Source organism: Morone saxatilis, unplaced genomic scaffold (assembly GCF_004916995.1).
Source record: "Morone saxatilis isolate NCDOM2014 unplaced genomic scaffold, NCSU_SB_2.0 Contig11, whole genome shotgun sequence".
In the NCBI taxonomy this organism is placed as follows: Eukaryota; Metazoa; Chordata; class Actinopteri; family Moronidae; genus Morone; species Morone saxatilis.
In genome coordinates, this window is record NW_023339663.1 from 2,298,877 (window position 1) to 2,311,761 (window position 12,885).

Sequence of the window (12,885 nt, forward strand, 5' to 3'; positions counted from 1 at the left end):
CTGAACTCCACTGAGGGTCAGAGTGAAGTCAGAACCAGATCCTCTTCCACCTCTACTTACACTGAAATGACTTAAAATTTCAAACTTGGAGGCTGTAGCTAAATAAGAAGTGGATGGTTCTATGAAACTGTTCCTGAGCAGTGTCTCAGTTTGTTGTTCAACCGACATTGTAAGAGAAGCACACTATACATTTTGACTGCCACAGATTAATGTGTCTCTGTGGCGCAATCGGCCAGCGCGCTCGGCTGTTAACCGAGAGGATGGTGGTTCGAGCCCACCCATGGACGGTCAAACATTGTTCACCTCAAGTACAACGTTTTAGCACTGTCTTGAAACTCGTCTATTAATCTTATTCATAAGCTAGTTTGTCTAATTTCACCTCCGTACACCCTTGAAGCTCAAACTGTGTTTTGCCTTGTGGTTTCACTGGCCTCAAAGGTGATTGTTTTTCGGCTCCCCATGCCAGATGATGTTTTGAGGATGTGTTTCCATGGTAACAGAGTCAAGTGCTGACAGTGACGCTCTGCTTGCTTCAGTGTGTATTTAGCATCAAGTGTTTCTGCTTTTCCAAACTGTTTACGTACACTGAGAGTAAGGACTCTGTACCTCCTTTCTTCTTGCTGTCTGCTCTTTAATCCCATTGAGCTGTTTTTCCATCATCTTTTTATATATTTATTTCTTTTTTTTTAAAATCTGTCTTGCTTCCGGCTATCCTCCCCCATTTTCCCAACAGGGTGACAGTTAGTTAGAGAGCCCCCTCCAACCTGACAGATGAGGAGGAGGTGGAGGTTTAGGATGGCCAGCAGCCAGAGATTCTCCTGGATCCATCAGCAGTGGTGAGCTGCCAGAAATGTATCACTAGAGAGGAAAAACAAAGTATTTCTCAGTCTGAGGTTTTGAATTATCTTCCAAATACCTACTCTATGATAATATAATCGTTTCCATTGTAGCTTTAAGAAAAATTAATGCTTTACATAAAATAAAAATAAATCTGTTGCAGTAAAATGCAAAAAAATAAATAAATAAATAAAATCAATGATTAAAATGTCAAGCAAATTAGATTTTACTCTTGTTGTTAAGAGGAAGGGAAGACTTGTGTCTGAAAATTGTTTGATATTGATCGGGGAGAGTGTTTGGTGTGCAGGGTTGTGTTTGTTCCCTTCCTAGTCATAAAAACAACTCTGCTGGAGAAGTATTATAGAAAAGGTTTTATATTCTTTGTCTGGTTCAATAGTTAAAGGACTGTTCATTTAAAATGACACAATGCTTGCTGTTGGAGCTGCATTTATAAATGTTCACAAAATGCCTCGCAGGTTGAGCTTTTCTCCTACTCATAGCTCAAAGCTTTGTCCTCAGTGGAATAAAAACAACCTAAAAATGATGTTTACATAATAGTAATTTGCAGTGCCACCCAAATTAAGTTTTTATCAACTTAATGAGCAAATGTTTTTTGAACATATTGGCAGAATGGTCACTGAAAACTATTTGCAATTCCATCCTTGTTATTATTCGATCGCTGTATATTGTCACTTTTATGTTTACTTGACACTCACACGCTTACATTTTGTCTAACCTTTTTTGTATGCATAACTTTCACTGACACAGGAAATTCAGTTAACTATAAGTTTAGTTTTATAGTAGGAGAAACTTCACATACTCTGCACTTTAAACTGTAACCGACTCTGTCTCTGCTGTGTCTCAATATGACTTGAGTCATCCAATCAGACATCCTGATTTCTTTTACTTGTTTAAACTGTCCATCATATATGACTGGGATCAGTTTGGGTGTAGTGACTCGTTCTTTTCATTTTCTGCTATTGATTTATATATTTCTAAGTTATTTTCCCACATTTCCACACTAGAATTTAGCTGGGAATCCTTCTGGAGGCATTTTGTGTTGCTTTCACTTTATTAAACATCATTCACATGCATTCACTGGTCTCTCTGACCTACTTTCTCTTTGACAGATCTACTTTTCTTTCCGTTTTTGTTGCCTTTGATACAGCTGTGTGAAGTCACTGTGCCAGAAACGGGCTGGTAACAGGTGTGCTCTGACTGAATTTTGCTTTATATTATTTTTCATTTTAGTGTTAATGTAACACTCAAGAGGGGAAAACTGCTGTTGGTGGTGCAGTTGCAGATGCTAGAAAGAAAAATAAAAGATAATGAAAGTGGGTGTTTGCTGTCATTCATTCCCCAAAATTGCCCCAAATAGACTGAAGAAGCAGGACTGAGGGTGCAGATTGTACCATCAATATTTTAGAACTGGCATCATTTGAGTGAAGCTTTTCAACTGATTTGTTGGTGATATGTGAGAAAATGGATTCTAAAACTCTGATGCTTCAGTGCACAAACTGTGTGACAGATAAGAGACTGCAAACACTGAAAGCCTGCTATCCACCACGCTTTGTTGTGGGAAAAGAGGCTTTAAAATTGAAAGGCACTTTGTGTACCTCTGCTGCTGTCCGCCTGCGGATGGGTCCATTCATCAATCAGTTATCTGCCTTGACAAGGACTTCAGTGCAAACTTTATTACTTGACATCAAAACAGCAGCTATTCTGCCTCAATGTGCAAGCACAATACCGTACAGTTGCTGCTGGAAAGGTTAGTAGCCTATTATCCCGATTCCTCACCTCATGATAAACGTCTGATGTCAGCGCAGGAAGTAGGGTGCCCTTTATATAGTTAGGTGGACTATCTAACTTATCCTGTATCCCGTCACAGACCTGCAATTAACGTCCTTTTTATTAATTGTATCCACCATTTCCCCCCAACTAAGTGGTATAGTAACTATGCCTAATCCATTATGTATTTGCCATAGAGAGCATGACGTATTTTTGTAGGCCAACCTGGAAGTTAGCATTTGCCCTGGCCCTGCATCGGATTTTGGATTATTGCAGAAAATAATCTTTGTGGCGAACAAAGGTTTATGATACTTGCGTGTTTTGTTTAGCAATAAAGCCAATAAGTCTTGAATAGGTTTAGTAGATAAGTCTCCATGTTTTAATGTCACCGACAACCTCTATAGTCTCATTTAGCCACTTGTTAGCGACCGCCTTTTTTAAGACAAGTAACAGCTTCACGGGTGGCGTATTTACTGACATATTTTATGTCATTGCTTGTGTACATTACAGACCTTATTACAGGCGTCTAACCAAAAATCCATTCAAGAAACCCACTGACTTCTAGAGGTGCAAAAATGGTGACGAATAGGACTCATTCCTGCAGGACTCTATAACTTTCCCTAACCAATAATATAAACAGTATTTTTTACAATGCATTAAATGACAATTTGGCAATGTGACAGACAGAGAATTGTCACCCACTTACAGGGCGTTATAGTGAGTTTCAGCTCAATCTGCTGCTGTTTTCAGAAGCATAGCTGTAAAAACCCACTGCTCAGCAGCAAACAGCAGACAGACACAGTTACAGAGGCCAACTGATGAACATAGTGGAGCACTTAACAGCTAAAGAGCCAGATATTTATCTCAGGAATTGGTAGAGACCAAAAACAGAGTTAAAAGAAAGTGAAACATTCATCACAAATTCACAAAAAGAGAAACACCTGTAGCTGCTTGTTTCTGCTGCCCCCAAGCGGCCAAAAAAAGCCCTTATTGCAGGTTAAATCATACCGTAATTGTTAAAACATTAAATTGTTCCTTTACTGGTTTGGCTGATAAAAACCTTTTTCCTGTTTCTGAGTGTGTTAACTAGCAGCTGCCAGTTTCATGTTTTAGTGGAGGTGAAGGGAGAGTCTGACAGCGTGAGTCTGTGTAATGTACCTCTCCTCTGTCTGCCCATATGTGTTCAGTATGTTCCTGTCATATTTTACACAAATTTTGATAAATAAATTACTTCTATTTGTTGCCTCTGCGGTCTGCTGTTTGTTGTTTATGTCCAAAGTAAATGCAACAAAAGTTGTGTGTGAAATGTGATAAACGTAGCTCAAATGGAAAAACAGAGAACTCTTCCAATTTTCACCCTTGCAAAAAGTCTGTTGTTGGATTCAGAAACATAGAAATTGTGCGACAAAGACTTCCTCAGAACAAATCTTTTTATAGCTTTCAGACCCTTCTGACGCTTCTCTGTTACTTATATATCATAAAGCCTTATTGTTTAATTCATCAAAGCTGTAGGGAACTTTTATAAAAATATTTTTATGTCATATTTGCTAAAACCTTCACTATATCCTGACAGTGGTACACTAATCAAATACTGACACTCTCCAGCTTTAAACCTTATATTATTTTTACATATTGCAATGAGATTATTTTTTTAGGTTTCAACAGCAAAAGCACATGGGAATAGATTCACATCTACATCATAATCATGTGTGGTTTTGAAATCCTATTCAGGTCAAATTTCCTGAGGGCATGATGGTCTCAAATCATATTTCACACTGTCCTTTAGAGACAAATGCAATATCTCTCATCCAGCCAACAGCTGGTTTGATTTGGTACTAGAAAAAAACAAACACACTACCATTGAAGGCACATATATATTGCTGTGACCCCTTTATGTAGGTAAACAATACTTGAGCGGACAAATCCAGCCTGATTAATGCAAACGAACAGATTGGATTTTAGACAGAAACAAAGAACGAGGCTACAGAGAGTCGAGCTGGCAGGAGAAACAAAAACAAGCAATAGAGGTGCAGATGAGAAACGGTGGAGAAAAACAGCAGGTCAATGGACGGGGAGAGAAAGATAGAGCGTTATGAATGTAAAAGGTCAGATAATGTGAAAGATAGATATGAGAGGGGAAAACAAAGAGATAAAAGTGAACAGGAAGAGATGGGGTCGCTTTCATGCATCTCATCAAAATATCAGTTTCTCTTCTTCCGAGAGCTTTTGTACGGAGCCCCCCTGGTGACATTGGATAAAAAAAAAAATATTATTATTATTATTATTACTATCTTGTGGCCACGAGATAATTCACCTCTTTTTGTGCGCCCACGTGAGATTAATTCACCATTTCAGTAGGGCGGGCGCATGCCGGTTACTCCATTTATGGAGACTGGTCAGTGATGCTGTTTGTATTGCTCATTCATGACCATAAATGTGAATTACTAGTCGCTTTTGTTATTCAAGAGGTAGCGTTTGTTATATTATTGTCGAATGGCGGGAGTTGTAATGGTCAAATAATAATGTTATGAACGGGGCTGGAAGGAGCGTTACGTCTAAGTGGAAGCGGACAATGTCTCTGTTTGGTATATTGCTAATGGCAGTTCTCCAGGGAAAAACAGCTATCGTTTAATTTAAACACAAATCAGGCCAAAGTCCGCACATTTTAATGCTATGCCGGCCGCATTTTTTTTTCAAAGGACGCCGGCACTTTCCGGGCTTGCAGTAAATTCGATCCAATTTTCCGCCACAAAATGCGGCAAAATTATGCCAGGGGTTACATGATTTTATAATGCCTGCATTTTCGTTGCAAAACGAGTTCATTATTCTTCGCAGAAAGCTTGAAAAATGTTTTCGGTTCTACTTCACACAGGAAGGAAGACATTGGATGAAGGTCGCAAATGGTGTGGTGGTGGGTGTTTGGTGTTTTGCTGTGTTGGTGTGTTGTGTTGTGTGCTGTGTTGTGTTAAATTCATTCCTATTTACCTATTTAAAATTTAAATTGAATTTAATTTCAAACTTTTGTACCATGTTACAATTCAACAGTCTCTGCCATTGCGAAATGGACTGCAGCAATAACTATCTCGTGGCCACGCGTTAACTATCTCGTGGCCACGAGATAATAACGCGTGGCCACGCATTATTTATTTTTTATTAAATGTCACCAGGGGGGCTCTGTACTTTTGTGTTTGGTGCAGCTTCACTATAAAACATTTCCAATCAAAGAAGATAACTTGATAACGTCTATAATGTTTCCAGGAAGGGACAGTAAGTTTGAAAGGCAAAATTTTAGACCAAATTAGTTGTGTTGCCACCAAAGGTTTAGGTAGGTTTAGGCACAAAACTTTGTATTAACTTTGTGTTAATTCAGGTAGTTATCTCAAGGGGTGTGTCCTGTAGCTAAGTGAGTGTGTTGTGTAGTTTGCGAGACTGCAGATGGACTCTGCCTAAACCAACCAAACCAACAAAGCCAACAAACATCAATCCCATCAGAGGCAGAGTAGGACAGATTTATTCTATAAATCAAGCGTTATGCGGGTGTTCAGGGGTGTGTACAAGACTCACGAGTACGTGGCAGATATAATAACAAGTAAAGGTACTTGTTGAAATAAATCAGAAGTGGAAGCTGATACTGGCCCATTTCAGGCACTGCTCCAGGACCTCTATGCCTCTAAGACCCTGAAGGAAAGATTGTGGCCAACGCCTCCCACCCCAGACAGAAATCAATCGGCCAGTAACCAAATGGTCACTGGGTGTATCCCAGCTCTGACCTGGGGACTGGTATCACATCTATGGTGCCCACCATCTTTGCATCTGAGCAAGGCAATCAACCCTGAAACTGCTTCAGGGGCGCTGCACTACAGACAACCCTGCACTCTGCAAGAAGGACATGTGAAAAGACAACTTTTGATATATTGACAATAAAATAATCTTCTCCTTCTTCTCCCCCTCCATCGGAACAAAACCTCACTGCACACGTTTCTTCCCCACTGCAGCTGGACTCATCATCAAGGTCCAGTTTTATAAATTTTGACCATTGTGGACCAAAATAACGAAGCAAATCCCTTATGAAAACCTACTTGGCAATAAACAGATTTCTTATTCTGACAGTTTTATCTGTTGTTAATTTACAAGTTCAAATCAGACAAACGTGATTTCCATGTATCAGACTCTTACTGTAAAGTTTTTCACATTATTATAATAGACAGTTCCTGTTAAAATAACAGTTTGAGGAGCTGTGGGGGAGGAATGTGCTCTCTTTTACTTGCAGAATCAGTATCCACATTACAAAAACAAGTTTTTTGTTTCATCTAAATACAAATCCATCCAGAAAGGATCATTTGCTTTATTATTTGATCTTCTAAGTTGAGTTACTGTATGAAGCAGCTCAGACTGGATGAAAGCTTGCAGCTGCTTCCTGTGGGAGAACCTGCCATTAACTCAGACTGAAGAAAATTTTACTTTACAGATTATTTGCCAAATCCTTGCAAATGGGGCTTTTCTGTTGCATCAATATGTTGTTCAGATGTATTCATAACCACAAGGTGATGATGAGGTGAAATGCTTCACGTCCTCCACCTCACCCACAAACTAAACATTTCCTCTTTCGACTCTCAAAGTCTCGACGTTGCTTCAGTTCAGAAAAAGGCTCCGCCAGGAAAACTGGGGCGATGTTTTCTTTGATAATCTGGGTTATATGAAATTCAAATTGGTTTCCGTTTTACTTGTCTGCTCAATTTAGGCAGGAACCGCCACCTGTCACCATCTAACAATATGAGAAAACGCTCTGTGTCCTTGGGACAAAGTCAAATTATTGACTGTTGTGTGGTAAATTTGCATTGGGGAAACTGGGAAATAAACAACCTCCTGCTATTCATTCTCCAAACCAATAATAAGTGATTATAGAGTAAGAATGAGAGTCATTTCTCTTTAATTTAACTTCCTTGGTTTGTCAGTTGCCAGTTTTCAGTTGCCAGGAAGAATGAAATAAGAAAGAAGAAAATAACTTAAACAACAAAAGAAAGGCATGACGACAACAGAGGGGCCCAAAGGATCAAAGGTGCAAAGAAAGAAAAAGAAAAAACAAGACAGAGAATAAGACCTAACAGACAAAAGCAGGCAAAAATGACAGCCACTATGACTGAGTCCCTGTCATTTCAGTTAGTATTAGATATCCACCTTTCTTTGTGTGCATGCATGTCTTCTTTCTTTTTATCTTGTTTTTTTATTTATTTTATTTTACTGACAGACTCAAGACTCTCCATACATCTGACAGAAACACCAAACACTGAATTTATAACCTTTGTCAACCCAAGAATGTCTAACAAGCTGGAAACCACTTGGGATCTAGTCCCTGTATTCTGTTCAGACATCAGTGGGGAAGAGAATCACAATGTGTTTTATAGTCTAGTTTTGACACCATATGGAAGTCCATTATTTTAAGACCATACCAACTGACATTATAGGGAGAAGAATTTCTTGTTTTCATGAGATATGTTTTCCCTTATCACGATTCAGATCTTAATTTATAGGATTTATAGCAGTTGGGGGAGGAGAATGTTTAGTTTAGGGACAACAGAATAGCTTCTCTGCTCTTTGAAAGTATTGATACTTTTTGTTCACAGAGGAATCAATGAGGAAGAAAATCGACTGGAGGTATCGAGTTAATTTATACTAGTACTGTATCTAAGTTTACAATTCTGGTATTGTGACAACCTTAGTGTCTGCTTCATCAGACCGTGACGCACCTTCAGCGTGCACTGGAATGGTTTGCAGTCGAGTGTGAAGCAGCCGCTGTTGAGGTGGCTTACTATTGGTCAAGGTTCAAGGTTCAAGGTTACTTTATTTGTACCCAAAGGTAGATTTAGTTTGCAGAAAGAGAGACAAGGCATTTCTCTTGACAAAAAATATAAAAACAACAAAGAACTCAGACAAACATGATAAAGAAAAGAGCCTGGGAGCCATCATTGGCTCAAAGTTTCTTGTCACATACTCCAAATGTAGTATAGCTTCTTTATAGCTTCTCAAACCTGCTTTTAAAGCTATATTGGTGGTGCATTTAATAAAGCTTCAAAATCTACAGTTTTTTACTCAATACTTACAATCTCACATACTGTTACTTCCTGCTTGCATCTGCATCCAAAGTACAACAAGTGAGATCAATTACCTATTGTAGGTGCACTGAAAGGATTTCCAAGGAGGCAGAAAATTAATTAAAAAAAAAACCTTGGGTATGCTTTCTAAAAGGGGTCAGTAGTCATGTAGCTAACTGATAAAACCCAACCAGTCTGATCCTTCAATTTCTATTAAAGTTACATATGTTAACACAAAAAGTTATGTAATTATGTTACATAAATGCATTTCACATTTAGCCGACTGATAAAACAAAAAGCTGAAGCACCATCAAACTGGAACAAAAGGTACTGTACATCTCTATAATAACCTGTCAGCAGCAAAGTGAGAGGGTGTTTTGTAGAGTTGTTGTAGACAGCTCGGCCAAAAAGTCACATATTGTGTAATTTACACATAAAAATATGTAGTTTAAATATACACATGTGCACACACGCTCACAACAAGAGGAAGGATAGACAGGATGTCTGTCAAACCATAAGCATGTGTCATTCACTGGGACAAGATTTGTGAAAACTGATTGAAAAATTCTCAAAACACAGAAAAAAGTCATGTTCAAATTAATGGCTTGTCACTGGGCAGCCGACGGAGAGCACACACCATTTGACACAACATAACCAGTCCCTGAACTTTCCCTGAAAGACATCTAATAACCCAGCCAAAAGTATCGAAAAAGTATTTGCTTCAAATATCTACAGAGGACTGAAATCTGGAGGAAATGTGAATGAATTCAACTGTTCAGTCCAGCAGAGGCACCTGTGCTGTGGATGAGAAGGTGATACTTATATCTATGTTCCAGCTCTCATCCCTGGTTAGAAACAAATGTGTGAACACATTATTGACATCTCATCACCTAATAGGTTGATAACTTGTTAGCAAACAGTTGCTTATCCACACCTCCAGCAGTTACGGACAGTGTCGGAGCTGGAACTAATATCCAAGGTGGGCACAAGGCTCATATCGGGAGCCACCAAATTACTGGAAAGCAACAGTGAAGACTATCTCATTATGCCTCATTCAGTCACAATTATCTCACTGTCCCTAATCAACTGACTTTTTTCACTGGGGGCTGACATAAGTGGGGCACTGAATTATGCAGGGGTGGCATGAAGTATGTGTTTCAGTTTTCCTGTCATTCCTAATTTATGCAATTCCAACACTGTTTATGGATTCCAGTATGCAGAAATGTTAAAATACACTATTCATACCACAGGCAAGAAACTGCATGTTTTTCCACTCAAACCGCACGGGATTAGCATAGAGGGGGCATGTCTGCAAGGGGGAGACTTGTGGGTACCCAAATAATACATTTTTAATCAGTAACTTGAGGTCAGAGGATCCTTTTGAAAATGGCCATGCCAGTTTTCCCATCGCCAAAATGTACCCTAACATTGGAGCGTTATTTAGCCCCCTTACTGACATGCTAGCATGTCATGGGTGGTACTGATGGCTGCGTTAGGTCATCTAGATGAACATGATACCAGTACTTTAAAATGGAGCCTCTGAAAGACTGGAGTGGAAAAGTTAAGGATAATGGGGTGGCACTTGAGGTGACCAGTCCGCTGCTTTCTGTCATTTTATTGTCATCCTTTCTTCATCCACCACCACCACCAGTGACCAGACTCCACCAGGAGGGTTTCCTATATTGGCTTGTACAACCCCTTCAAAATACAATGAAGCCATGATGGCGTCTAATTTCTCATCTTTATTGTGCACAGCTCTCTTCTGATTGAAATGCAGTCGTGCATAGTGACGAGTGACAAAGAGATGCCACGACGGATGAGAAATCTTTCTTCCACAGTCTCAGTAAGCAACGTTACAGCTGTATCACCACCTGTCAAACTAACTGGTACCAGTGTCCACAGAACATTTTCTAAACCTTACAGTATTTATTTACGTGATAAAATACATACTTCATTCCTCACTCCGCTTCGGGGTCACAGGATGAGAGAGGACGTGAGGAAGCAGAAATTGATGTAATGAAAACATATTATCCTGTTTTCTTAAAAGGTTTTACAAATTTGTAATCTCTGAGTAAACAAATTAACTTTAATAATGCAGTTTATTATTGCTCACAGGCAGAGCTTTAAATTTAACCTTCACTTGTTTACCTTTCTTTGATTGTGTGCCTCAGTCTGCTCCCCAAATTCAAAATTTTCCAGACCCGCCACAAACAAACAGCCGAATTGAGCTTCCCTTGGAGGGATTCTGTGCTCACCATTGGGGGAGACAGTTGGGAGCTCAGAAATCTGGAAGGAGCTCAGAGAATTAACTGCGGTGCCTTCATGTTAAAAAGGAGCAAGCTAATGTGATTTGGGCTTCTGGTGAGGATGCCTCCTGGACACCTCCCTATTGAGGTACTCCAGGCGAGTCTAATTTGAAAGTTACTGGAGGGATTACTAATCTAATCTGGTTTGGGAACATTTCCAGTCCCCAGGAGGAGCTGCAGGATGTAGATGGGGAGGGGAACTGCTGCCACCATGACTCAGACAAAGTTATGATTGGGAAATGGTTGGAGAGACTCTCCACTGCCCCAGACGCAGGATTCAATTCCTGGTATTGGTACTTCCTTTTTCTTGTGTGTTCCAACAAACACAATTAGCCTTTTACAAACTGTGTATTGTGGTCTCGCTTGGAACAGTTGTTTTAAAACCGGGTGCGTTAACCCCCTTGGTGTGGTTCGTTTGGGCATATGTGAATACAGCAATCAAACTCATGCAGGACAATGCAGAGGTTGTGGTTTGGTGGAGTCTTTACACATATATTTTGGGATTTTGGGAACCATTGACAATTTAAATAAAATGTGCAGAGCTAGAATGCAGGTTTAAGACACTTTCACATTCCCGGGAAGATCTGTCCAATATATATACTGTCAATGTTACTGACTAATGTTTCTTTTAGTAACCCTCCCAAACCTGCTGCTACTCCTACTCCGTGTACTTTGTTCATTAAGTCCATTCAAAAGTGTGTGACCCACAGTATGAGTCCTGAATCATTCCTGTACAACAACTAATGTACACGTCCTTTTCATCCTGCTGTTAAAAATAAAATGTGTTTTTAAGACGCACGGTTGCTGTAGCGGATGTGCTACTGTATGTGCAGTTGGGAAATAGTTATTATTTGAGAGGTTTTCACTAAATGCTCACGTCTAAAGTTGCCAGAGCCCCAATATATACAAATGCACTGTCAGGTTTAACCCAAGTGAAAACAACATTTGTTTGAACATGTCAAGTCTCTCCTGACTTGTGTCCCACAGGTGATACTCAACGTTGAATACAGGTTGCTCTGAGCTGTCGAGCTCAGCAGGCTGTAATGACTTCTGTGACTGCTGAGTTTAACCGTCAGAGAAAATCACACAAATGTCAGAAGCAACAGCAGCAGTGTATTCACCTGGAAAAATGAAATTAAATTGAGGTTCCTGCCTCGAACAGATGATTTGTGTTCCTAATACCACAAAGGTCAAACAACAGTTGATTGATGGCATCTTGAAATTTGGCACAAATTATTCCTCCATTCCTATTTGACTTACTTTAAAGAATTTGATGTTTAAACTTTATGATGAAACTCATTGTTGAGAATGTTAGTGGACAACATTTTATGAAATCCAATCCAAATAACTAGTACTTGCGAAGCAGTTTAAGCAGTCTGTTTTTGTTCATTTCTGTAACATTAGACTCCTTGATATCATTTTTATAGCTAATTGATGAATCAACTATTGGCAAAGAGATGAATTTAACTCATTATCCTTTTAGTTGAAGACTAAATCAGTCAAAACTTAAACAACGACTCTGCGTCACACCTCAGCCAGTCTGAACAGTGTGAACCTATCATGACACACACTGGTTTGTGGAATACCGTTGTGAAGCAGTTTCAATATGTCTGTAACAGGAAACAATGGCGGCTCACCTGCTCACACACGATCTGGTATTCCAGATAAACAGTAAAATATGTTTGTGAATAGATTTGAGGAGAACGCATTAACAGAATCTGGATCCATATCTGATCAGCAGTGCCTAGTTTGACAATTAGATCTGAGTTTGGTGCGTTGAGCTGGACGGACTCACTAAGAATGAGCTGTCAATCACAAGGTAGCCCCGCCCTAAAGCATACCCTGCTTTATGGTCTGTTTGA

General features: G+C 39.5%; 1 non-coding gene across 1 annotated transcript; it reads left to right on the plus strand.

The window, feature by feature from the left end:
• Positions 1-213: 213 nt before the first annotated feature.
• Positions 214-287, plus strand: trnan-guu. Its single transcript has one exon. It is a non-coding gene; the product is annotated as a tRNA-Asn (tRNA).
• The last annotated feature ends 12,598 nt before the right edge of the window (positions 288-12,885 follow it).